This window comes from Podarcis cretensis, assembly GCF_951804945.1.
Source record: "Podarcis cretensis genome assembly, chromosome: 1".
In the NCBI taxonomy this organism is placed as follows: Eukaryota; Metazoa; Chordata; class Lepidosauria; order Squamata; family Lacertidae; genus Podarcis; species Podarcis cretensis.
In genome coordinates this window covers 111,826,161-111,850,811 of record NC_137170.1, presented here as the reverse complement: position 1 = coordinate 111,850,811, position 24,651 = coordinate 111,826,161, and the positions used below count along the sequence as shown (strand labels likewise).

Below are 24,651 nucleotides of genomic sequence, written 5' to 3'. Positions count from 1 at the left end.
AATGTCCCCCGTCTGAAACTCTGGAGAGCTAGATGAATCAGTCATCTGATTCAGTACAAGGCCAGTTCCTATGTTCCCAAAACCTGCCACCTCCTAATAGAGCAGGAAGTTCCTTGGCTGAGACTCAGAGAGCTGCTGCCAGTTGGTGCATAGATAATACCAATCTAGATGGAACAATTGTTCCAACTGACACTTCTTATGACCTGATGGCAAGAGCCTTCGTCTGGGGCTGCCGCTGGAGGTGGATTTGGTTCTTGCGGCTGACAACTTAAAACAAAAACCTTCCCTCTTTCCTGCACAGATATCCCGCCTTTCTTCTACAATGGAACACAAGGTGATGCACGTGTGGTTCCCAGTTGGTCACCCATCTCAGCACTGACCTGACCCAGATCTGCAAGGTGCCTTCAGCCCATGTCCCTAGACCTGGGCTCCCTGAACATGTCTAATCTTCCTCCTGCCCCTGTACAAAAGCAATCTAAGCTTTGGGCCATCGCTACATCGGATGGTAAATGGATTGTGATTATTAGCTATGATAGCCATATCAAATTATGTATGAAGAAGCACCTTGTTTTGCCAGTTTCCCCTTCCACCCTCTGCTTATGTCAGCTCAGGTAAACAGGCCTGCTTCCATCGCCTCAGGCTTGGCCCTTAGATTTAAAGTGGAAGTTCTAATCCAGGGGTCAGCAAACGTTTTCAGCAGTGGGCCGGTCCACTGTCCCTCAGACCTTGTGGGGGGGTTGGACTATATTTTTTTTTGGGGGGGGGGGAATGAACAAATTCCTGTGCCCCACAAATAACCCAGAGATGCATTTTAAATAAAAGGACACATTCTACTCATGTAAAAACATGGTGATTCCCAGACTGTCCGCGGGCCCGATCGAGAAGGCGATTGGGCCAGAGCCTTAGTTTGCCTACCCATGTAAAATCCATACCCTTTCAGAGGAACTGGCCCAGTTTCTAGCAAGACTGGATCTGAATTTCAGCCAGCAGAGGGCAAATCTATTAGGGTACATGGGGCACTGGCCCATCAACTTCAGCCTGCCCTCAGCCACCCCTACCTTCCTGCCTTATTCATAGACTATTCACAGCATCGTAGAGTTGGAAGGGATCCTGTGGATCATCTAGACCAACCTCCTGCAACGCAGGAATATGCAGTTGTCCCATACGGGGATCGAACCTGCAACCTTGGCATTATCAACACCATGCTCTAACCAACTGAGCTGTCCAGCATGCCTTCTGACTTACAACTAGTCAGCAGGGTAGTACTACCTGTCAGCTCTCTCCTCCTTAACCACCATGTTGCCTTTGGAGAACTCACCAGGGAGGAAGATGGGAACAAAACTAGAATTAGCTGGCTCTGCTTGCCATTGGCTTTGGCTCCACCTGTCACCCACTCTGGCACCATCGACTTAGATTCCCTGCCTTCCCGTTTTGCCCATCCGAATGGACACAACAATCACAGCTGATTTCAGCCCTTGCCAGGAGGGCCTCTGACACTTTGGAGAACCAACCCATGTAGCCGTCTCAAGACATGCTCAAACTTTATATTAGCACAAGCTTGGAAGACAGAAGAAATACCAACGAAAGAACAATGGCAAGGGAAACTTATGTAATATGCAGAACTGGCAAAATTAACAGATAAATTACATGAAAAGGATAACAAAGACTTTAAAAGAGAATGGGAACCATTTACAACATATATGAAGAAACAACATAAATATTTGGACTCACTGGCACGGTTTGAATAAACAAACACAATTGTATATAACAAAAAGTAAGATTATATGTATTGGGAAAATTTGGGGAAACAACATGCAGGGTGAGTAATATGGAAATAAAACAAAATGGGAATATGAGGGAAGTCTGGGGGGGATATGGAAAATTGTTAGAGAAATATTGTTAGAGGATGTATACAAGGAAAAACCAATAAAAATATTTTTTAAAAAGACACGCTCAAACTAAGGACAAATGTGTGTGGGGGGGTTAAAGGCATGTACATTAAGTGAGAAATGCCAGTAAATCATGGCTCCCTATCGCACGTGCATGTCTCTTGGCACCAGGGTACATGCCTTTTAAAACATACATTTGCCTCCCACAAGGAACATGATATGCTTTCACCACAATTTTATGAAGTGGCCTCATGTCAATGTGAGGTATATATAAGTCAATTTGATAGCCATGATGTACGGCCACAAATATGAATCTGCTGTTACTAATCTCCTACTTATTTTAAACCAGAGGCAAGGTGTCATTTGAGTCTTGGATCTTTAGGGCACTGGGGTGAGTTTAAGCATGTGCAGAGTGCCTTTTTTGCAGATCACAGTTCACAACTGCCTCCCCCCACCGCAAATGTGGGTTAGTGGTTCAGGCATCCAGAGAAGATGCCAGGATTTCTTGTCACTATGCCAATGTGGCATAGCAAGTTAGTGTGTCGGATTAAGACTAGGGAGAACCCGGGTTCAAATCTCCACTCAGCCATGAAACTCATTGAGCAACTTTTGGCTGCTCACTATCTCTCAACTGGACTTATTTCACTGGGTTCTTGTAAAGATAAAATGTGGGGGGAGGACAGGATAGGATAGGATCTAGACGCAACGCCCTGTGACATCTTGTTTTGGGAAATTTAACACCAGTGTGAAGAAAATGGCAGAACGTAACACACCTGAAAAATGGGTACCACTTATGATAAAAGGGAGAGGAGTATCACACACACACACACACACACACACACACACACCCGCCAAGTACTACAGCATCCACAAGAGCCATAAAATTGTAGAGTTGGAAGGGACCCTGTGGATCATCTAGTCCAGCCCCTTGTGGTGCAGGAATATGCAGCTGTCCCATACAGGGATTGAAACTGCAACCTTGGCTCCATCAGTGCCACACTCTATAACCAGCTGAGCTATCCAGCCCAAGCTAATGGAGATAATGGAGAAGAAGTCACATATAAATAACCCAAGCAGGACAAAACATTTTTCAGGGACGAGGGCCACCAATTCTACCCCTTTAGCAATTACTTGTGTTGTAGGATAAACCCCACGCTAAGATAACTGACTGCGGTGAATAGGCCAGTTACAAAAAAGCATAAATGTGAAGGTTGTGAGATGGAAGGGGTAAGGAAAGCCAGTCCTTCATTTTGGGGGTGTACAGGGTAAAGAGAACGTCTTCGCCTTAGCAGATCTGCCTGCTCTGTGGGGGGGAAAGGGACCCCGTAGCAGTCAACATGCTGCACAGCGAAGGGAGTGGGGAAGCGTTGCCTAGCAACCGGGCCTGGAAGCTGCAGCAGGGAATTGTGACCTGGCAGCTAGATGAACAGTGTGCGGGGGGGGGGGGGTACAAGCAAGGTTGTGGTTTTTTTTATCCCCCCGCTATAGGATTTGAGACAATTTAGCATTTTTTAAAAAAATGTTTTGTCACACCCGACATTATTACTGTTGTTTTTATACCTACCCCACCCCCAACGAAGCGTCTACATGCTATAATAGAAGCTGCAAGCAATTCAGAGACAGAGAATCCGAACGGCAGAGGAGGGGGTGTTGGTGGAATTCAATGCTAAAAAGGGAGGAAGGTGTGCGAAAAAAATATTCCTGTAGCGTTGTGGGTATGACGATTGCCTTGGCTGGGTAATGCACAGCAATGCCGTGGGGGTAGGGAGAAGTGTGGCTTGATGGCAGGTAGGACTGGAATCTGTCTTGTGCATGAAGAGCCAATAAGGGGGGGGGGGGGCAAGTCGCACCAGAGCTCCTTGGGTAGCATAAATATCCAATTTCTTCTTGTGGCAATCATGGCAGCAGCTAATGCAGTTGTTCTGTTGTGGAAACTACTACAAGCAAGGCCTGCCCCCCAGCCGGAACTCACCGGAACTCAGTTCCGGCCCCTCTCAAGTAGGTGCCATTGCCATTATAAGAGAACAAGGGAGGCCTTCATGGTGATTTCCAGCACTTCTTTTCCTAGAAAAATAGCATTGACTACAGGCATTAAAGAAGTGGCCAAAAACTGGGGAGGGGGTGGCGGCTTCCTTTTCCAGTCTTCCAGTGTTTGGGAAGGAGAGAGTAGGTCTTGGAAACTTTTTAGAGGTCTAAGGAAAGCCCTGACTACAGCCATAGCTCTAAGGAAACTTCTTAGAAGTCAACTACTACCAATGCTATTTTTCTAGAAAAAGCGGTTCTGGAACTCATCACAAACGCCTCCCTTGTTCTCTTATAAGGGCAATGGCACTCACTGGAGAGGTGTCGGAATGGAGTTCCGGCTTTAAAAAGCCCTGACTACAGCCATAGCTCATTGGTCGAGCATCTGCTTTCCATTCAGAAGGTTTATGAGTTGATCACAGGGATCTCCAGGGCACATCTTGTCTGAAATCCTGGAGAGCCACTGCTGGTCAATGTAGACAATACGGAATAACAGTCTGACTTGGTATGAGGAAGCCACTGCTTCCTATATTTCTAACTCCCATCCACCCTGACCATTGGGCATGCTGGCTGGGAATCCAGCAACCTCTGGAGATCAATGACGTGAAAGGAGTTAGCTTCAAAGTCAGCCTTGCCATCAAAGAAATTGCACTGCCATTGTCAAATCCAGCTCTCTCGCGTGTTGTAGCTGCAACACTTAGGAGGGATGACTAACTGAGAAGGAGAGGAACGAAAACATTGATATCACTCAGATAGCAATCCCTTCCACATTTTCCCTCACAGTGTCTTTGCTTCTAGCAGGGATGGGGGCCTTGTGACTCTCCGTGGTTGGACTCCCAACTCACATCATCCCCAGACAAATATGGTGAACGGTCAGGGAGGAGAGGCAGGATATAAATTTAGTGAAATAAATGAATAGCAGTGTATACACAAGGGTTGCGTTTCCTCGCAATAAATGTGCATGCAGTCCCTGGGAAAGGATTGGGTCCCTGTTTCTGTGTTTATTGTGTGGGGGAGTGCAGTACTTAAATGTGTGCGCACCATGCGCAAGGTAGGAACATGGACGAGGTGTGCTGTGAGGACTACTGTAATAGGAAAATGTAAACATCTAAGTAAAGTTCTTGTAAGGTTGGCAAGTTATCTTCGTCTTCTATACATGCCATTAAATACTGTATATTAAAGTTTCAAATATACCCTCTGTGTGTGTATAAAATGTAAATACCTGAGACATTTTAAAAGCACAAGGGCAGCCCTCCTGGATCAGACCAAAGGCCTACATAATTCAGCACCCTGCTTTTCATGGTTGCCAGGCAGATGCCTCTGAGAAGCCCATAAAGAGGGTATGAGGGCAAGAGCCCTCTCCCACTGAGGTTCCCCTTCAGCTGGTATTCAGTCTGTGAATGTGCTGCCTGATTTCAGAGTCAGAATGTCCTGCCTGATTTCAGAGTTTCTATGCAGCCAGCAGTTTTGTTTGCAATGCTAAACAACCCAGGATGTGAGCCAGAGAGAGTGTGGGTGGGTGCCAACAGCTGCTACCATCACCAGATCTGGTGTTCATGGTGGTACACAAAAGGTCAAATAAGCTAAAAATGGTGATAGACGTGGGCAGGAATGGAGATCACTCACCAGTCTCAAAGACTTTTCAGCCACCACAAAACCAGTTCAGTCGGTGCACCCCTTTCAACTTGATATGCAGCAGTAACTTATCTGAAAGTTTATAAAATCATTTATGCTCTGCCTTTTGGCCCTTGATGGGGCCTCCAGGTGGCTTACAATTATATTTATATATGTGCATAAACACAATAAAAATGCAAGCATTAAAACAGAGCTATAATTTAAAAGTGGAGAGAGAGAGAGAGAAATCAGAGCTATAATTAACACCATGAGCGCAGATCAACACATTACAGTTTTAGGCTTATGCCTAAAAATGTAAATGTGTAAGTAGAGCAAACGGGTATTTGAAAATATGTGTGTCATGCAGGTACATTTGTCAGGACCAGAACTGACTGACTGCAGCTCTCTGTTAAATGTCCTTACAGTAGCAAACCCAGGTGTGCTGCTATGTAACTGTCCAACAGTCCCGACAAGCCAGAATTTGAGTGGCTTTGCCTTGTTTGGCTTGGCTTGCAATTGTGTTAATAGAAGTCACTGGCCTGGTTCTCATATCACTTTAAACCAAGCCATGGTTTAGCAAATGTGAGCTCCTGGACAGCAGATCATGATGGCTTTGCTTCTCCACAGCCATTTTGCTTCTGCACTGCATTGAGCTAAGCCATTGCTTGGTTGCAGTGTGTTGCCTGAACCCAGATTGGTGACTAACCATGAGCTGTAAACTGAGAACAAAGCAATGGTTTGGCTGAGCATGCTACGTGAACCAGGCCATTGGGTACACTGCTTCAGCTAGGCATTTCTCTACAGGGAGAGCAAGCACTTTGGAAAATAGGCATGCACGACTGATAATTATTTGGATGGGACGGTAATGTTCTAGTGGCAATGTGGCATATGTGGAATCCCCTCATCACAGACAGTTGTCATATCTAGAATTCATCATGTTGTGAACATGCTGCAAAGCCAGTAAGAACCATTTTGAAGGTTATGGTACATTGGGGAAGGAAGTGGAGAACAGAGGCAGAGGAGTCAGGGCAGAATACTGACACTCAGTATCAGATGATGGTGATGATGATAATTTATTACTTGTATCCCAGCCACTCTGGGCAGCTACCAACAAAAGGCCCATGGTCAGGGCCAATGGAAGTTGTAGTCAACAACATCTGGAGGGCCACAGCTTCCCCATGCCTTGAGTTAGAGGACTGGTTTTATTTATTTTTTAGTTCAGATAATGTATGTTCCTTTTTCCAGAGTCTTCAGTGCCAGATCTCAGAATGGAGCATAACTGAACATGAAAACATATATAGGAGCCTGGGGAAGTTAACATAGTTTGACTTCATTTTTAAAAAAATAATGAAAATGCTCCTCTGTGAAGCTGGTGCTTCCAATTCCGAATGACAGAAAATTACGCACACGCACACACACACCCTTTCAGTCAGATACTTTGTGTGGAACAAAATGAAGCCTATTCTCACTTGAAAATTTTGCCATGGAGGGAGAAAAAAAGAGAAACGAATATTTAATACCAATTATTTCAAAGTCAGGGGTGGAGGGGCGGAAATCCAAAAAACTTCAGACCAGAGGCCTTCACATCTTCACATCTCATGTGAGGTATTTGCTTGAAAGTTAGGAACTCCACAAACATATGGAGAGCACAATTATCCTACTCAGGGGCAAATGACACTTTCATGGATACTGTATGAAAATTCTCCCTCGGGAAGCAAACTGCTAGTGACAGTTCCCTACAGCTGCACAGTCCCAGCTGCTGTGGAGTAAATTCTGCCTATAGAATTAACTCAGCTCCTTCATGGATAAACATCAGGCTTTAGAAGGCATGTTTCCTGGCTTTATTTACCTGCCCTGGATGCACCATAAACGGTTTGATCCACTTGTGTCCACAGACTACAGAACAGTGGGAAGAAAATACATACAGCCCCTGATCCAAATCAGCAACTGGTTTCCTAGGCTGTAAGTTATGAGAACATAATGTCTGGCCTCTCTCTTTCCCTGCTACCCTATGTTTTGGCTCTGGAATCCTTGCTTGCAACAAAGATTCTCACTCCAGTGTAATCTTTTTACCCAGAGGTTCTCAAATATTTTCCCTAATAATGATTACTGGGCAGGAGATCATCATATCTGTAGCAAACCGATGCCATCTCCACACCATACATTTAAATGCACATTTAAAGCACATGGCTTCCCCTGAGAATTCTGGGAACTGTAGTTTTCCCCTCACAGAGCTACAATTCTAAGCACCCTTAACCTACTACGGTTCCCAGGAATCAATCAACATTAATCCAGTGTACCATTAAAATGTGCCCAACCTAAAGGATTAGGTTAAAACTGATTTTTTAATTGGTGAAAGACAATAATTACAGTATATTAAGATAAATTGTTAGGATAAAAACAAAGCTGGAAAGGATTTGCTGAAACATCTAATTGAACTAGAATACAAAAAAGGGAGGTGTGAGGAGGTCAAGGAAATAAGCAAAGGAAAGAAAGTTATGTAAAGGTTTGATCTGTTGTTGTTTTTTGTCAATTGTTTGTATTTTTTCTGTCTTTTTATATTTTTCTTTTTTTGTCTGTTTACTTTTTATCTTTGTAATCTTTAAAATTTGAATAAATACTATTTTTTAAAAAATATATATAAAATGTGCCCAACCTAATATGGTTGACTCACCTGGCACTCTCAGCTGGTCTTACTCACAAGAAAGTTCATTTTGAATCATCAAAGCCCAACTCCAGCAACAGCTTTTTGAAATATATGGAAATAGATATAATCACGCCCACATTTAAAGATGTTTTTAAAATGAAAAAAATTTAACAGAAACTCACTTGTCATTTATACAGCTTGGCCAGTGATACGCTATTTGCAACCCTCCAACACTTCTCTGATGAAAATAGGGACATCCCATTTCATAATGATAATTTTACTATTTATACCCCCCCCCAATGCACATCTTATTGGGTTGCCCCAGCACTCTGGGAAGCTTCCAACGTATATAAAAGCATAATTAAACATTAAACAAATATAAAACACCTTGACTATACAGGATTGCCTTCAGACAGCACAGGGGTTGGATAAATCTATGCCCTCCACCATTTCTCCAATGAAAATAGGGACATCCTAAAGGAAAGTGGGTTGTGGGAAGCAGGTAGCACTGTGGGTTAAACCACAGAGCCTAGGACTTGACGATCAGAAGGTCAGCGGTTCGAATCCCTGCGACAAGGTGAGCTCCCGTTGCTCGGTTCCTGCTCCTGCCAACCTAGCAGTTCAAAAGCATGTCAAAGTGCAAGTAGATAAATAGGTACCGCTCCGGCGGGAAGGTAAACGGCATTTCCGTGTGCTGCTCTGGTTCGCCAGAAGTGGCTTAGTCATGCTGGCCACATGACCCGGAAGCTGTACACCGGCTCCCTTGGCCAATAAAGCAAGATCAGCGTCCCAACACCAGAGTCGGCCACGACTGGACCTAATGGTCAGGGGTCCCTTTACCTTTACCTTTAAGGGAAAGCGGTACATGATGGGATCAAATCAGAAACTGGGACAGCTTCTCCAAATCAGGGACGTCCCTGGAAAATAGGGACACTTGGAGGGTCTGTGAGAAGCTCTGTTCAGCCTTACCATGGTTTTTTTGTTTGGTTTTTTTGGTGTCATCTCTAAAAATGGCTCCCTGTTGGATGCCTAATTCATTATGCCTTGTTCTTGCACCTCTTTCCAGTCTCTCAGGAGCAAATAGGCTGATCAATATTTTTTTAAAAAAACCACAATGGAGCTGAGATGTCTGTTCTGTACAGCTGAAATTTGTTTTCTGAAGTAGCTTGTGTTCTATGGATATATGATGTTCTAGCTTCTTGTCCTGCAAAACGACGTCTGTCCACTAAAAGAAAGGGACATTGGGTGACAGCTTTGCAGTTTGGATAGTGTGACCTACTCCTCTCATGTGCACCGCAATGGCCCACATTCAATCCATTGTTGCCTTCAGTTTGCTATGTGGATGGGCAAGAACACATGAGAGTCCAATCAGGCAGAAGAGGGGGTGGGGGGAGAGAAATACTAAGGTTTCAGAACTAGTTCATACATCAGCACAGAACAGATCTGCATAATCTATGCCAAGGTCTCCCGAACTTGGGTCTCTAGCTCTTTTTGGACTATAACTCCCATCATCCCTAGCTAGCAGGACCAGTGACAAGGGATGATAGGAACTGTAGCTGGAGACCTAAGTTTGGGAGTCCGTGACTATGTTCTCCCAAACCAAACACAGCTTAAAATCCATATATAATAGCCCACCTACTCCAAACACAGGTGGATGTTGAGAAATTGGCAGGCCAAAATACATGCCTGGTGGGCTTCATTCAGCCTGGCAGGTCAGAAACTGTGCAAGTCAGCTACAAAGGCAAGGAGAGAACAAACCTGAACCAAATATGCTTCTTTAATAGCTTCCACTTCAACAGTGTAAGTGGGGCATGTAGGTGAAATCCCTGAACCCCCACCCTCTTCCAAAAGAAAGTAGACTGTTGCAGCTGACAATGTTTGGAAACGACCACTGGTGCAAAATTCATCTGTCACAGTGGTATTGGCGACCAGCTATTTGGGACATATTCCTCTGATACCTTTTGATCCTCTCTGGCTGATCTTCAGGCTAGTTTTCTGTGGATTTAGTTCCTACTTCTGATCAGCAAATAAGTTACCTTAGAAGACAGGATGGAAAGCCTCTGCCCCTTCTCCTAGCTGTTTATAAAATGGTCACTTACATCTTCCACCAGGGATCATGGGGGTTGTAATTCGTTGCCCATCTTCCCACTAGAACATCTTCACTTTACAGATATTTGGGAGAAGGAGAGGACCGCCATCTCTAGCCCCCAAAGTGTATGTTATGCTTCTTTGAGGACCAGGTATGTAGCTGAAGGAGCAACATCTGCTTGCCTCAATTCTGCTGACAGGAATTTGAGCAGGGGTGCTTGAATTTACAAACAGCCCTTCTCACATTCTTTTGGCAGAAGTAACTTCTAAAAACTATCAGGCCTTTTGAGTTTTCTGTGGGAAGGAACGTTTCCTTTACCATCCCTACAGTCCTGCCTGGGAAATTTGTTGGACTGCGTAATGAAAAGCTCAGGCAATACAAAATACTATTAGGAAACATTAAGCAGGTCTTTATTGTGTTTGTCATCTTTTATCTAAAGGAAAATTGACTGGCTAATTGGCCCACAATTCAATTTTAAAAAACACTGCTTTTAAAATGTTTGAAACAGCTGGCTGGGCTTCCTTGTATCATCCCTGTTGCTTTGAATGACTTGAATTTCATAAGATAAATGGATTAATCAGGAATTCATGAAGATGAAAACCCTGAAGACCTCAGCTGTCCTTTGGGACAGGGGGAAAAAGTACACAGGGCAATTTAATGTGACTAAAGTGAGGGGTGGCGGAGGGGAGAATCTTAGAACTGTAGAGTTGGAAGGGACCCTGAGGATCATCTGCTACATACAGGGATCGAACCTGCAACGTTGGTGTTATCAGCACCATGCTCCAACCAACTGAGCTATCTGGTAAGGCATTCTGATTCTCTTAGGAAAATGAGATGGCACATGGAGGGTGAAACTCTTGTCATTAGGTGGAACACTGAGACCTTAAAAAATGTAGACAGGTGTTCAGAATCAAAGCTGTAGTAATACAAGCCAAGGGAACAAATTGCTGACAACTTCAGATTTAGTACTCCCCCCCCACCAAAAAAGCTATGTGAAGTTTAAATATATTAATACATCTTGCAGCCTTGTCCAAAACTCAAAAGTCAGTTCCATTATGTTTGATGGGGTTTAATCTGAAGGTAAATGTTTGCATTATTGCAGACTTGACATGGTGGCAGGAGGACTGCATTTAAGAATGGTTCTGCTTTCAGCAATGCTCAGAGTGGGGTTCTTTACTCCTCCAGTATTAAGGTACACCACATCCTGAACAACTTGCCATTGTCTGCACTGTTGGGACCTTTGGGGCCCACCTGAGAGGTGCCGGAACTGAATTCTGGAAAGTTCCGGCTGGAAGAAAAATCTCTAGTGATACCTGTTGGCATTCCAGAAGCCAGTGTCAATCTTTAGCATCTAAATATAAACCTTCACACATAATTCTATACCCTAGAATTCTCAGCTTTAATTCCTCTAATCCACTCTCACCATTGATTTTTTTTTTTTTTTTTTGCATTTTGTGGAAGATAATGCTATCTATGAGTTAACTTAGCTGTTGGTGGCAGTATGTCCCTGAATGTTAGTTGCTGTGAATCACAAGTGGGAAGAGTGCTGTCATGCCCATGTCTTGCTTTTGGGATTCCCACAGGCACCTGACTTCCTGCTGTGAGAACAGGATGCTCGATTAGATAGGCCTTGGGTTTGATTCAGCAGGGCTCTTGTGTTTTTATATTGCATAGATTCTGCTCTCTTCATTCTAACTCCAAATGGGTAGGAATGTATGATCATCTACTTCTAAAATTTGCTACACTTCTTAATTACTGCAGAGATCAAAGATTAGAAACACAAACCAGGCCCACTGCCCAGGGAGTTCTGGTCTACTTCTGAGTGGAAAGATATTTTGTGGCCCACTTCCCTGGCATAATGCTAAAGATCAATATCTTTATATCACAAAGCATATCAGCATATTCATCCCTCATTTCACAGCCGTACACTGTAATGGTACTGGTCTGCCCTTGGCTCAATTACAGAGCCAACGCATTGTCTCAGGTCATTGGGGACCAGATAATTCACATAAAGGACAATTGGTAGAAGTACAAGTACGTATTACAATCACAAAAGTTGTGATGCCCTTGGAATGCTTTTTATTATTAAGTTGGAAAACACTCGGGGGAAGGGGAGCATTAAAGACTGCGGTTACACTGCAACTGTTGTATTGTGATATATCATTCATATTTATGCCAGCCAGAGTAGCATGCAAACCAATTCCACCTGTGTTTCCTTGGAGGCAAGCAAGCCCCACAAAGTACAACAGGGCTTACTGCCAAGTAGCTGCATAGGATGGCACCCTTAATCATGTATATATTTGTGTATGCAACCATTGCCTCCACCACCCCAGCAGTCTTGGGCTACAAAATTGCAGTAGCCTGATCATTGGTGACAATGGTTTGAATTGGCCTTCCCCAACTCGATGCCTTCCAGATGGTTTGGACAACAGCTCCCATTGCCCTTGACAGTTCACCACACTGACTAAGGTTGATGAGAGTTGGAAGAAGAAGGGGAGTTTGGATTTGATATCCCGCTTTATCACTACCCGAGAGAGTCTCAAAGCAGCTCACAATCTCTTTTCCCTTCCTCCCCCACAACAGACACCCTGTAAGGCGAGTGGGGCTGAGAGACTTCAAAGAAGTGTGACTAGCCCAAGGTCACTCAGCAGCTGCATGTGGAGGAGCGGGGAAGCGAACCCGGTTCACCAGATTACAAGTCTACCACTCTTAACCACTACACCACACTGGCTCACCAGCAATGTGAGAGAGTTCACCAGGTTGAGGAGGGTCAGAATAAATTGATCTGGTACCTGGGAGACCAAAAAAACAAAAAAGAACCCAAAGCTGCAAAGGTGATATGTGCCTGTTGGTGGAACTGTATGTGCTTCCTTCCACTTGCCTCTATGGGTATTTTTTGAAGGGGAAGGAACTATATGTTAATTTGTGTAACTTTTAATCACTAGACCTAAACACCCATCAGATTGGTAGCTCTGTTGCTGCCTGACTAATGGAACTCATAGCGTCATAGAACTACAGAGTTGGAAGGGATCCAGTGGATCATCAAGCTCAACCCCCTGCAAAGCAGGAGTTTTTTTTGCTCAACGTGGGGCTCAAACCCACAACCCTGAAAATAAGAGTTTCATGCTATACCAATTGAGCTATGGAAGTCCTCATTTTCAGCAGCCTCTCCCCCCCCCCGCCCCACATTTATTCCCATTTATCCCAGACTTTGTCAGCCTGGTGCCCTCCTGTTTTGGCTGATGGGAATTATAGCCCACAATAGCTGGAAGGCACCAGGTTAGCGATGGTTGATGAATTCTGGGCGACTTGAAACCTTCACACTATTTTGCAACGTTTTAGATTGCCTTGCATAGCTATTGTCCTAATAAAACTTTTGGGATTTTTCTGGTGGGCCAAAATGGCTGCCTTTTACTTTGTGACTTGGGAGATACCAGATTTAAGCTCGAAAAGGAGCATGTTCTACTACCTGAAGATGGGAATTTATTCTTTTTCTTAGTGATCATTCCCTCCAACCTACTTTCCTCGTTTTGGCGGGTGGTGCTGTGCTCTAAACTACTGAGCCTCTTGGGCTTGCCGATTGGAAGGTCGGCAATTCAAATCCCCACAACGGGGTGAGCTCCCATTGCTCGGTCCCAGCTCCTGCCAAACTAGCAGTTTGAAAGCACGTCGAAAAGTGCAAGTAGATACATAGGTACCGCTCCAGCGGGAAGGTGAATGGTGTTTCCGTGCGCTGCTCTGGCTTTGGTGTTCCATTGCGCCTGAAGCGGCATAGTCATGCTGGCCATATGACCCATAAAAACAGTCTGCGGAGCGGACAAAACGCCGGCTCCCTCAGTCTGTAAAGCGAGATGAGTGCTGCAACCCCAGAGTCGTTGCGACTGGTCTTAACTGTCAGGGGTCCTTTACCTTTATTAGTGCACCACCTAAAAGTAATCTCTGTTTCTATAAGGACTGCCTAGTTTGTATTCATTCCTCTTCTTTGTCTACCAAAAGAACCTGTGTCTTTTCTCTAAAGATGGAGGCAGAACTGAGTAACAGCTGGCTGTAGTATTTGCAAGGATGCAAGATCAGCCATTATGTGTTTCCTTGACTGTGAAACAAAGATAAATGGATTGCTCCTGCCCGAGTATTGCATAGTCAGCATTTCTTCTCATTTCAAATCCCCCACAAAACTGGCTTCTGCTGTCAAGGATTCCTTGAGGCATAGGGGTCACAGACAAATGTCCTTTCTGTGACTGCCAGCTTCCATCCCAGAGTGCACTGTATGCAATAATTCTTGTAACAGGAATACTATGTTGGTAAAAGTAATTCCATACTTGTAGGAATGTTCCCATAGCATCTTATTCTGCAGCACAAAAAAATCAATCTCTATTGTAGCTAGAGGAGAATAATTTAGGGTTCCTCTGGAGGGCCAGTTTATTCAGCATTCATCCTGATTCGCTTGAACAAAGCTAACATGGGGGGTTAGACTCTGGCTCCCATCCAGGTGACCTTTTTACCATGCATTCATGATGACATATGCTCATGAAAGTATTGGGGCAGTGATACATGATACCACTTTTCAGTACGGTTGGCACCTGCAAAAAATTGGGGTGTGGGCATACTGGAAGGAATTCGGTGCAGCGCTAAAGTGATTGTTTTGGCTTTTGGCTTTCAAGATGGAATGATTCCTCACCCCCCAACCCCCTGCATCCTGTTCCATTGGTTTGCTCAACCTCTTCTAGCCAATTTCAGAGAGGAGAGAGGGGAAAGCCCCATTGAGCATGTGGACGTCCTTGTGCAGTTCTTCCGGTGATAGGACTCATTAGCTGTATCCTGCCCACTGCTTCGTTTCCAATTAATGCACGTCCCTGCTGAAATCCTGTAACTTTTTATACCACAAATGTTCCGAGATGGGGTGTTGGTCCCACTTTTGTTATGCTATAGCACAAGAGTTCGCTGCCGGGCGACAATAGGGAGATGGTAGTAGGGATGGTAGTAGGGGACGCAGGTGGCGCTGTGGGTTAAAGCCTCAGCGCCTAGGACTTGCCGATTGAAAGGTCGGCGGTTCGAATCCCTGCGGCGGGGTGCGCTCCCGCTGCTCGGTCCCAGCGCCTGCCAACCTAGCAGTTCGAAAGCACCTCCGGGTGCAAGTAGATAAATAGGGACCGCTTACCAGCGGGAAGGTAAATGGCGTTTCCGTGTGCGGCTCTGGCTCGCCAGAGCAGCGATGTCACGCTGGCCACGTGACCCGGAAGTGTCTCCGGACAGCGCTGGCCCCTGGCCTCTTAAGTGAGATGGGCGCACAACCCCAGAGTCTGTCAAGACTGGCCCGTACGGGCAGGGGTACCTTTACCTTTACCTTTAGTAGGGATGCATCACAGAATAGCTAATAAAGCAGAATGGTGTGTGGACAGCACAATATAAATCCACCAGTAACACACCATTGTCGTGTCCATGACACATTGCAGAAGACACCTGCAAAGATACACCAGCCTGGAGGGGCCCTGTCTTTTTGCTCTGATTTGATTGGGGTTGGCGGTTATATATCTATGAACCTTCATCCTGCATTCGTCCTGATTTGCTTTCAGGATGTTTAGATGTCTTCCCATTAATCATTTGTTCATTCCACACTTTTCAAGTTGTTTTTAAATGTATCTGTTGCACTACGGGCACTTTAATCTACTTCAGTATGCGCTTGAATCCCTCCTGCAAAATATTGAGTCTGGGGGCACCCTGTTAGTGCTGAGAAATGCTACATTTGCCCATTAAACTCAGAACTGGCATGCCTCTCTGCAAGGGGTAGGATGCAAACAACTCTGGTCAATAAAACCTTTTGGCATAGACCAAAAGGAGAATACGTCGGCTATCATTGTCTTGAGAGCAGCAGGTATTGCTAGCCTATTACTTTTCTTCCTTTTAGTCAGTCTGGGTCCTTGTTTTTTTTTTAAAAAATATTGCATTCTAAGTATAGGTTTTGGTTTTTTTTAAGGGCAAGAAAGAACACCTTCTGATCGTCACTTCCATCCCAGCAAGAACACCCGCAAGGGACGATCAGTCTGGACACCCAGCAACCAAATATAAAGCCCTGCTAAGAACTCTGTGTTCCGGTAGTTGATCATATTGATCTCCCTCTGCTACCCTTTTCCTCCCCTCTCCTCCCCTCCCCTCTCCGCTCCTCCCTTCCCCTCCCCTCAAGGGTCTGCTTACTGCTTCTTTTATATATATATACAGTACTTGCCAGCAAAATGATGGAAACACATTTTTGATCAGAAAAGGATAATAATTTACTTCTGTCCTGAGTTTGTGTAAGCAGGAATGCTGGTGAAAGTTGGGTGGGGGACAGAAGAGATATCTGCTGATTCTCTGTTCCCACTTCATCCTCTTGATAATCTGCTTTGAAACATTGGGGTGCCCTTCAGGACAGTGGGGATCAAAGATGGAATTTGCAAAAACACCTTCTCCCTTTGTCTCCTTCTGCCACAAGAAGCCTCTACTGCATAATAAAATAGCCAAGTAATAGTTTTGCTCACCAATATCTACTTAACTGGCAGTTCTTGCACCAGGAACACTTTGGGAAAAGAATTGTTTATTTTGCGCCAGGTGTTTTGTTTTGTTGCACCCTGGCAAAATCTGGTCCAGTCCAGTACAATTCTTACCCATTTCAGAACAAAAGGGTGTGATTTTAAACATGTGCTTAAGATAACTTGGAAATGCTACTTTGGCTAAATTAATGATGGTTAAGCTTGCAATGACAAACCTAGACAGCATCTTAAAAAGCAGAGACATCACCTTGCCAACAAAGGTCTGTATAGTTAAAGCTATGGTTTTCCCAGTAGTGATGTATGGAAGTGAGAACTGGACCATAAAGAAGGCTGATTGCCAAAGAATTGATGATTTTGAATTATGGTGCTGGAGGAGACTCTTGAGAGTCCCATGGACTGCAAGAAGATCAAACCTATCCATTCCGAAGGAAATCAGCCCTGAGTGCTCACTGGAAGGACAGATTCTGAAGCTGAGGCTCTAATACTTTGGCCACCTCATGAGAAGAGAAGACTCCCTGGAAAAGACCCTGATGTTGGGAAAGATGGAGGGCACAAGGAGAAGGGGATGACAGAGGATGAGATGGTTGGACAGTGTTCTCGAAGCTACCACCATGAGTTTGACCAAACTGCGGGAGGCCGTGGAAGACAGAAGTGCCTGGCGTGCTCTGGTCCATGGGGTCATGAAGAGTCGGACACGACTAAACAACAACAACAAAGGTTGCTTTCTGGGACATCAGGAGTGAGGAAGCTGTGGTTGAGTTCAAATGTTGTTGGATCTGAAATCTGATCAGCTCCATCCAGTGTGTGGTTGACCATATGGGTGATGGGGTCTGTAATCTAGCAATATCTGGAGGGCCATAGGTTCCCCAATTCTCCCACACATGCTTTCTGGGACTAAGCTCCACTGAACATGACAGGGTTGCCATTTGAGTAAACACCCATTGGATTGTGTCAAACAGCACTTGGCAGCTTGTCTGAAACCAGCAAACATTATGGATACTTTGATTACTGGGCAATGTGTGACAAAATGCCAGTTTTATGAGGCAATCATGCAGGAAGATAGCAGTAAATTGGTGTGAGTGATGGGTCTGCAGAAACTTGAAGCCATCACTATCACACATTCACTACTCTGTTGCCAAATAGCCCTGTTTTCTTGCATGTTTTCTGAATACACACAGCATGGACAGCAGCACATCAGGCCAACCCCAAGCCAACTTTGGCTGTGTGAAAACAGTTTTTTGTCTCAAGATAAGCACTTCACAGCCAAGCTCAGAATTATCTTATTTCACCAACTGCAATAAGAAAAGTGCAGGAATAGGAGCATTCCCCACCCAGCCAGCATATAAATTCAAAGTAGCCAAGAGGCACGCGGAAAGAGAGCAAGAAAAAAATTACAAATAGTGAAAGCAGTTGCAACCATAGGCCAGCTGAAAATCAATGGAATTGACAAAGTTTGGGGGTTAAAGACCGTCCTCTTCTGTCCTTATATTAATCACACTGCATGAAGTCAGAGCAGCTGCCTTTCTGCAAGGGCATATGTTTCTTTCACAAGTTCATACCAGACCATTGGACTAGAGGGTCCTACTTAAGAAAATCTAAATGTAATGCATTCCCCCGCTACCTAGAAGAAGTATGTGGGTGAAGAATGATGAAATGTGCATGTAGGTTGTCACATGTCACAAATGCATTTGTTGCATTGCAAATGCATGTGTTGGGAACCTGTGTGTAATTATCGGTGCCCTTCCAGAACATAAACAAGGGCTCACAAACCACACTTGGGAGGGGAGAAATGGAAGGGCCGGGGGCATGGGTGTTTGAAGCATCCTTCCCGTGCAGAGCGAAGGGACTCTGGGATGGCATCTCCCACAAAGGGTACTCTTTAGTCAATTTCTGCTGGGTGGAGGATGCTGGGACATGTACAAACCATCCCTTCCCTGTGCAGGAAATGGAGGCTTCAAGCATCTGCATCACTCTTGCTGCAGCCTCCTCTCTCCTCCTTTCTCTGGTAATGTTTGAGGTACTTTAGAGGGGCACACACACTTTTTCAGCACACATGCACAAATCAATCCCTTGTGCGCATTCACTTGGGAGTGTTTGCAAAGGAGCCCCTTTCATGGCTACTGTGGTGTTGATATTGCTGCTGAAGGAGCACAGGAAAGCAGTTAGCTACACTGGGGTGAACTCTGGTGTAACTACTGATTTGGTCTGCCTGGTCTTGCTCTTTGTTGGGTTTCATGTGTGTGGCGGCATGCCTTCCGCATCCTGCCCATCTAAGTAGAACTGGGCTATGAAGTGGACCCAGCATACATCAGGATCATGGGTCAGCTTTGAGTTCCACCGTAAAAGATTCCAATAACTTTAAAACCTCTGATCGTAAGAGAAAGAACAACGCTTTATGGAACACATTTGCAATAAGAGAAATGCAGCTTGCAGTGGACCTTGCTCTTTAGCCTGAGGAAAATGCTGTGGCCAACATGATTCAAGTCTGCTAGCGCATATTGTGCTGCTCAATAGCACATGCCAGCTGGATTATTCCTCCCCAGGGAATACTTGCGTGCATATGGCAGCATGATCACCTCCTGCAACTAAACCTTCCTACAGCCTACCAGGCTAGCTTCATGTCTGCAGCTGGCTCAGCACCCTCTCCCTTCCGAGACATTCTATTTCCCCCCTGTGCAATATTAAATTGGCATTTAAAATGGAAGCATTGGATTTTAGATATTTTAAATGGAACCATGTTAAGGCATCTTTTGCCAAACACCAGACTGGGGCTGCCGTTCTGTGAATAGTTTACCTGGGAGCAAGCCCTACTGAACACAATGGGGAACCTACCTCTGAATAAACCTGCATAGGAGTACCCTGTCAATTTACAAAGCGGCACTTCTAATGTTTTGAAATAGGGGTAGGTAAAGTCAGAGTGGATGTTCTGGAAAAACAAACCTCTTTAATATGCAATTCCAATTCAGCCAGGAATTAACTGGTGCCTGAGCTGAGTTGAAGTTGTGCAGGAGGATGGTTGTGATCACTTCCTGTTGAGGTTTAGGCTGTCAGTGGCTTTACTCCTTTGAAGGAGTGGGAAACCTATTGAAATGATCTGTATGCAGAAACTGGTGGATTCCTGAGGGCTCTGGCGAATTTTCCAGCTGGTGTAGATGGCATTCCTTTTGAAGTTCTGGTTCCTCTCTGTAATACAGGGAGAACTCGGGTGGTTGAGCAGAACCCATGGTATACCCATAAACTTGAGGGCCATGAAGCAAGCACAAAAATGGGTGGAGGGCCAGTCCACAGCCTTGAGCTTCATCGGCTGTAACAGTGGAGTCAAGGTCTCAGCGGATGCAAGTGATTTTATCCTCACTTATCCTAAGCAAGTCACAGTGAGCTACCATCAATTCCGTCACCTCCTTTGGGCCAGACTGTAAAATGACTTGCAGTATGTGGGGAAACTCTTCTGGACAGCGCAATGAGGAGGCAGCGGAGGCAGCAAAGTATGCTGCCTTCACTGCTACTGGCTAGGCTCTCTGATGAGCCTCGCCAGTGTTCGGTTGCATTTGGCTGGAGTTTTCCTTCACCCACGTCTGAGTTTTCCTTCACCCAGCTTGTTTCCTTGCCCTAAGCACAGAACTATACCAGGGAGCCAAATGGGTTTCACAAAGGGGGAGGACGTGCCCAGGAGAGATTGTGCCAACAGCCCCCACTTTCATTCACAATCCTTGATCATAAGAAAGTCAGTTGCATCTAAATTTTATTAATTCCAGTGGGTAAAATGAGGCCTAGTACTTCAGTAGCAGAGAACCATGGAGGTACTACCAAGTAACTAGAGGAAAATACTCTGCCAATCATATTCATTTGGAACATAGCAAATCTAAATGAAGTGTAGTTTTACCCAGTGCTGTTTTCTAGAAAAAAAGAGGTGCTGGAACTCACCATGAACACCTCTTAGAATGGCAATTGCACCTACCTGAGAGGTGCCGGAATGGAGTTCCAGTGAGTTCTGGCTCAAAAAAGCCCTCATTTTACCTGCTTTTGGGGTGGCCCCTGCTCCTATGCATCTACTAACAGGTGGTAGTTAAGCTTTCGTTCCCTCACATGAGAATACCGTATTTTTCTGTGTATAAGATGCCCACATGTATAAGATGCCCCCTTTTGAGGGGGGGACACTCAAATTTAAGAACATGGGGGGAGATGGCTCCATGTATAAAACGACCCACACTTTTTAGCATATTTTTTAAAGGAAAAAACCTAGTCTTATACACAGAAAAGTACGGTATTTACCTCATGGTTTATGCAAGGCTTGTTTGTTAAAGATGCAGGCACAAGCAAGGTCTGCTTTGCTGTCAGTTGGCAACCCTGTTGAAGAGTGATGCCAAAAGAGGTGTAGCAAATATAGTTAGTTGGGCCCTGTGACCAAAACATCTGAAGAAGCAGAATCACAGGTGTCTGTTGTGTGATTTGAAATGGTTTCTTTCCCACAAAAGCCCCAATAAATCTGTTCATTTCTAAGGTGCCTCAAGATTGCTGTTGCCGTTATAATGCCAAATACAGACATGGCTGCCTGTCTTGGAATTAATTGCTAGTTAGATCTCTGTCCAGCCGAAAAAACACAGTTCCTGCTTTCCCCACTAACACTTTGATCTTCCTCTATCTATGTTCCCATCTTGTGTTCCCTCAGATTCTGCTGTGCAGCTTTAGATACACGCATACCCTATTTATGAACGACTCCATTGACTGGAAATCGGAGTCTTAGATTCGTACCTGCGCTTAATAATAAATGCATTGCTGAAAGCACAAAAGGTCAGAGGTAACAGGGATGGTGATGATGCATCATGCTCAGCTTGGCATTCAACACCTCTCGTATACAAAACCCATCCCAGGAGCATCAGCCAGGAACAACACTTGTGCCTCCTCCCTACTTCCTGCCCAACAAGGGCGGATCCTTTACCATCTCATGAAGACAGCTGCATTTACCCTCTAGCCATGACAGTGCTGCACACAGCACCCTCCAAATCAGTGCTCGGCTCCGGAATCAACCGAGCGCATCAACATGCAAAGAGCCCACCTCCCTTCCTGCCTCCGCCCAAAGGAAAAAGAAGAAGAAGCAGCCACAGTGGAAATCTCATTAAAATGCATATGCGCCAAAGGATCTCTTGGAGGCCAAGGCTGATCCTGCTTCCCATGTAATTAAACTGGCAAACCACGGTTGCTGTGACAGCCGCTGACACAGACACCGGAATACTGACTTCGTTGCTTATTGCTGAAGGATACAGAGCGAGGGTTTTTTCTCCTTGGGCAGATTTGCACATAACATTGCTGGTCTCTCTCTCTGAATCATTACTGGGTGAAATCAAGCTTTACCTGTGATTCCCCACCCACAAAGCCCCCAATGTATTGCTTTCAAATCAAAATGGGGGAAAATGGGGGAGAATGGATAAGTCAGGGAGTGGCATTTGCCTTCTGAGAAGCCCACAGGTCTGAACAATCTGAATAATATACATAATTCAGGGTGGGGCAGGGGAGATATCAGTACCTGTCAAAAGATGGAGTTCAGCCTGTTTCAAGGAAGGTTAATCGCAAGCATGTCGAAAGGTTTAGCCATTAGGTGTGTCTTGCAGAACCTGCTACACTGTTGAGATACTTGATATGTGTCCTCCCTCCCTCCCTCCTCCTCCTCCTCTTCTTTTTCACAATGTCTCCTATGTAAAAAGACTGTTTCACTGGGATGAAACAGTACAGCCAATACAATATCCCACGCCGAGGCAAGAGAACAAATTAATATTACAAAAGCAGCATTCTGCCGTGCTGAAGATGTTCCAGAAGAACAGCACGTCCCCGCCACACTCTGATGAGCCCCCTCTCCCCTCGTTTTCTTGATCTGCCCCATTGTTTTCTCACCATTTTTTCATTTTTTTGTCTGTGAGCATCAAATAAACCCACCAAAGCATGGTGGGGGGAGGGAGATGGACAAAAGCAACGTTAACACTTGTAGCTGACCGGAGGACCAGCAACCACAGCTTATGACCACAGGTTTGCAAGGGGGAAATCTCTCCCGTGCGTTCCAGAACATGCAGATTTTAATGAGGAAAACAGAAACACACGATGGGCAAGATGTTAAATGGCTTTCCATTCAAAATGGAACAAAACCTTCCCAAAATGATGCCGTTTGTGTTCTGCATGCATCTAAAATTAATTGCCAGCTAGGTGCGCCAGCAGGAGAGAGGAACAATCAATAAGCTGGCCTGATAGTACGACTGCTACAAAGCCAGCAGAGGAAATATTCTCTTTTAAGTCCATCGTCTTACCTGGAAAGAAGAATGATGAATTACAGGACAAGCAATGCCATTATCCATAGATCTTCATATATGGGTTTTCCTGCTTCAGCTGTTCAGGTTCCTCAGGATAGTAGCTTTCCAAAGTCTCCCATTTTTACACTTGTCTCATTGACAAACCGATCCAACCCTAAAACCAAAAAGGAAACCTTTTTGCAGTAATCTTCTGCCCTGGCGTCTTCCTTTGAGAATCACTCCGTGTTCCCCAACATCCGTAAGGGGGAAAAAAATGCTGGTGAGGGATAAAAAAAGAAAAAAAGAAAGAAGCAAGTGGGGGGAGAGGGAGAGAGATTTATATATAAATAATGAAATAAAATGAGGCAGCAAATTAAGGGATAGCCCCATCTACTGGCAAAAAAGAACGAATGCTTTTCTGCCGCCTTGTTTTTACACCCCTGTGGCAGGAACTGCATTGTTTAGTCACATATAATCATTCTACGGGCTAAAAATATGCTGGTCTTAAAAGAAGGAAACGGCAAACATTTCATCTGATTACAGCATTTCAAATGGGAGATGAGCTATAAAAGTGATTTGACCCCATTTGGAGAAGCTGGGATGATGTCACATACAGCCACATGTAGGATTAATTGTATTTTAAAGTTTTTAACCTGCTGTGTGGAACAGTCAGGTCTGGAAGACAAAGAAGGCAAGGAGTTTGTCTTGCCTCCTTTTACCAAAACTCTTTCCTGATATTCACTGTATAGAGAGATACCTTGCTATAATCCTCTCCAGATCAGAATATATTTACATAACTTCCAGGATGGTGTTCAGTCTTTGGGGAGTCTCCAGTGCAGGGGAGTTCCACAGGCAACTATTGTGGATGTCACTCTGTGTGCCCTTTCTACACAATCTTTTGCAAGGAAGCCAAATCAAGCTAGGGGTGGGGTGGGGACAGTAAAAGTCATTGCAGAACATCAAGAACAGAAACTCAGGGTTACTAAATACAACTCACTTCTGAGTAGCCGTGTCTAGGGTTGCATGGTCAGTACTATTGGGATGTTCCTTGCTATAATAAACCATCAGAACTTGGAAGAGTCTACACCACTTCCGAAATCCTTTTGGCCATTGAGGAGTTGCCAGATAGGTGGGTTCTACAATTGCAAAAGAGAAGCTGAGAACATCCCTCACTGTGAAACTATTACTCAGGCTTCATACATTAAAAGTACAGTGGTACCTCTGGTTACATACGCTTCAGGTTACATACTGTCAGAGCTGCCTCTAGGTCCCAGCTCACAGAGGACCAATGCTAGGCTGTCGTAATGTACAAAAGTCTTTATTGAAGTTCAATTTCCATTTCAAAGCCGCAGCGCGCAGCCCTACATCTTAAACCCTAGATCGGCGAAGTCCCGTCTGAATCTCCTCCCCTCTGACACCAGTTTAAGATCCTAGCCCTGCTCCACCTTTTCCGCTGCTCTCTTCTCCTCTGGGTCCTCCTGCCCGCTGGGGCATTCCCCTTTCTGGACTCCTCTGACGCTGAGTCACTTAGCTCCTCCCCCTCCCTCCGGCGGGCTTTAGGACCCGGTTCCCAATCCTCATTCTC

General features: G+C 44.9%; 1 protein-coding gene across 2 annotated transcripts in view; it reads right to left on the bottom strand.

Annotated features, from left to right (window-relative positions):
• LOC307215744 (sodium channel protein type 2 subunit alpha) overlaps positions 1-23,403 on the bottom strand; it is a 103,039-nt gene extending 79,636 nt beyond the window's left edge. For both annotated transcript variants that reach the window (XM_079975397.1, XM_079975398.1), the window contains exon 1: positions 23,085-23,403. The gene's annotated coding sequence lies outside the window, so the exon portion shown is untranslated. The remainder of the gene's footprint in view (positions 1-23,084) is intronic.
• Between the last annotated feature and the right edge of the window lie 1,248 nt (positions 23,404-24,651).